This window comes from Pseudorasbora parva, chromosome 7, assembly GCF_024679245.1.
Source record: "Pseudorasbora parva isolate DD20220531a chromosome 7, ASM2467924v1, whole genome shotgun sequence".
In the NCBI taxonomy this organism is placed as follows: Eukaryota; Metazoa; Chordata; class Actinopteri; order Cypriniformes; family Gobionidae; genus Pseudorasbora; species Pseudorasbora parva.
Window position 1 is genome coordinate 20,421,887 of NC_090178.1, and position 3,600 is coordinate 20,425,486.

Consider the following 3,600-nt stretch of genomic DNA (forward strand, 5'->3'; position numbering starts at 1 on the left):
AATGTTGCTTAAGACAACCCAATTGATGGGTAAGAACAACTCAACCATTGGGTTAAAACAACCCAATTGTTGGGTCGGTGCAGTTTCAACCCAACTTGGGTTGTTTTTAACCCAGCATTTTTTAGAGTGTAGCAATACTTTATTTCTGATACGGAATTTCATAGGTTTCATAGTTGTAGAGATGATAAAATTGGTGTTCTATGATCATATTTTCTTGACCTTGTAAGAACTCTCTAGCAGCTGCATTTAGGACTAATTGTAACTTGTTTATTGATGATGCATGACAACCAGCTAGTAATGCATTTACTGTCTAATATAACAGCTTAAAGTGAAGTGGATGAAGTATCAGTACATCCTTTGAGATGCTAATTATATTCTAAGAGATTCTGTGTACAGGTTTTTGGTCCAATAATACCTGATCTGAATTTAATTGGAGAAAATTACAGGTCATCCAATATTTTATATCTTTAAGTAATTTAGAGATTTCATCTGGTTGTGATGAAATATATCATCGGCATAACAGTGGAAACAAATTCCATGTTTTCTTATAATATCTTAATATTAAATTATTATAATGGTAATTTTATTATACCTTATACCTTGATATACTTGATCAATATAAATAAAAGCCTAACTTAAAATCTGTTCATTGTATTAAACGAACGTGTCTCTTCAGAACACTAAGACTAAACCGCTCCATTTACATGAATTACTTATTTGTCGTGCTTTTAGAAAATAATCATTGTCTAGACATTAAACGGATGGACAAAATATTATGAGACAGGCCTATTAAAATGTTTTTATGGCATTATACATTATATGGTTTTCCCTTGTGGTATCCAAAATGGTATTGAATATCAATATTTTTCAAGGTATTATATCAATGTTAGAAATTCCACTGTGACAACGCTAATTCCTATACTTCATCAATAAGGTAAAAAAGAAAGTACCTATTTTCTATGTGGATTTCTGATTTGATTAATTGGCTATTGATAATTCAATAAATATCACTGGCTAAAAAAGTAACTAGTATTCTGAGTAGTGTTTGTACTTTACTTAAGTACTTTTTTAACTCTATACTTTTACTTGTAATTGAGTATTATCTCAGCAATGCAACAGTACAGAACAAGTTTGCATTACTCTTTCCACCACTGCTAATAGCTAATGTGGACTACATTGTGAAACGTGTACAGCTCCTGATAACATTGATGGCTAAAGCATCTCTAATATTTTAACTGTTTACTTTTGGAATGTCATGTAAACTTTGCATTTTACTGTCTATATCAGATTATTTAAAAAGGTTAAGAAAGTTATTTCTGTGATTTAAAGCACAATTTGAAGCCCATGGCATTCAGGAATTTTTTTAGTTTATAGTATAGGACCCACTTTATATTAGGTGGCCTTAACTACTATGTACAAACATTGTAATTAATTATTTGATACAATACACTTATTGTGTACATAAATATTTTTACATTGTACTTACATATTAAAAAAATACCTGCTTGTAATTACGTCTGTAATTAATTTCTGTAGTTACATTTGTAATTACAAAGTTGGCACTTCCCTTACACCTACCGTACCCTTAAACTGACCCACACCACCACACCTGTTCCTAATTCTACCCGTATTCACCTCAATATCAGCAAAAGTGCTTTGCAATACAATTTGAACACAGTAAGTACATTGTACTTAATTTTTGATGTAAGTACATAGTACTTAAGGCCACCTAATATAAAGTGGGGCCATTGTGGGACATATATTTCATCACCTTTTCAATTAGTTACATAAAATGAATATACATTTGCATCACCTGGATGATTATTTCTGATTTAAGTGCTTAACTTTTATTCTAGAATGTGTGTGGGAAAAATCCTCTAGTCTAACCCATTGATTACAGCCTGTGTATGATAAAATTACAATCAATTGCAGACTGGCTGTAATGATAACATTACAGACCAAACAATTAATTGCAGCCCATTAGTGATTTAAGTTTTGACTGGTTTGGTTAAAGCTATCTAAAGGTCAGGGGTCTTCTACAATGCTCATTTTGTCCATGAGGCCCCTGACCTTTATATAACTTCAACCAAAGCAGTAAAATGATCACTAATGGGTTGCCATTAACTGTATAGTCTGTACTGTTGGCATTATGGCTAGACAGCAGTAGAGTGCAATGGTAGCACAGGCAGCATGTAATCAATGTGTTATAGGACCTTTTTTATATCATATAATGTCAATCAAACAAGCTCACATGAATAGCGTGCAAACAAGCTAAGTGATATAAACCACAATGTCTGGGTGAGTCACAAGGCAGCAACACTAAGGATGACAAGAAATGCACTATAACAGGAACCACTTATTGTTTGTTTGAAAGATTAAGATAGTCAGCGCACACAGTCATTCACATTCATGCATAGTTCATTTAAATGACCTTTTATGCTCACAAAAATAACCCATTGAAGCGAATGGAATTTTAAATATGGGTTATTATGGACCTGTAAGGAATTGCTTCTGCCCTTTATATTTTATTAAAAAGTGTCTATCTACTCTTGGTCTTCTTCAATCAACATTTTGATATTATACTAGATTTTTTTTGCACAGCATCTGTGTTATGTAGCTGCAATTTAGTTCTCTGACATCCATCCATTTTTTTTACTTTAAAAGCTTGAGCAATTATTGTGAAAAATAGGCCTATATTTTACATATCAAGCTAAAGTTAAGGCAGTGACTGGGCCATTAAACACAAGCTAAAATAAACATATTTAAAGCTACATGCACACAAACAGAAAGCAACATTTCCCTCACAGATACAACACGAATATTCACAATTTTTCAGTGTACCACATTTTGTACCAACATATTTCTGTGCAAATGGAATAGCTTTTATCTGAACAGAGACTTATTTCTTTAACACTAATATGCAGATAAATCAACTGTTTCTGACGCCACTGGGGTAATCATATAATGTTCTGTTTTCAGCACACAGATTTTGCATTTTCAACAGGTTTCAGGGAAAGCTGTAATTACAAGTGTATTCTCTCAAGATTCTTAAATCCCAGCCATCCAAACTCCAACAATGAAACTTCACACCACCTTCATCGTGTACGTACATGAACGCACACTCACACTCACACACAAAAGGACAAACCTTCTGCAAATCTACCGGCAAAAGTTCTGGTGTCTCAAGAGAGTGAAAAACAGCTTGTGAGATTTTCAGCAAATGTGGAATTCCATCTCGCTTGAGTAAATATAGCACAAATCTGGGCCATGTTTCGAGGATGTTTCTGCTCTCTCCCGGTAAAAAGCTTCGAGTGATTGGAGCCTACAGATTGGGGTATAGTTCTCATGGCAAACACTGAGGTGTAGAGATACACAGTGAGTAATAATAAAAAAATGATTTTATTCAGCAAGAATGCATCAAATTAATCAAAAGTGACAGTAAAGACTTTTTTAACGTTACAAAAGGATTTCTATTTCAAGCATATGCTTATTTGGTACTTTCTATTCAAAGAATAAAAAAATGTATCTGTTTCCACAAACATAACATTTCAATATTAATAATAAGTAATGTTTCTTAAACAAATCAGTATATCTGAATGA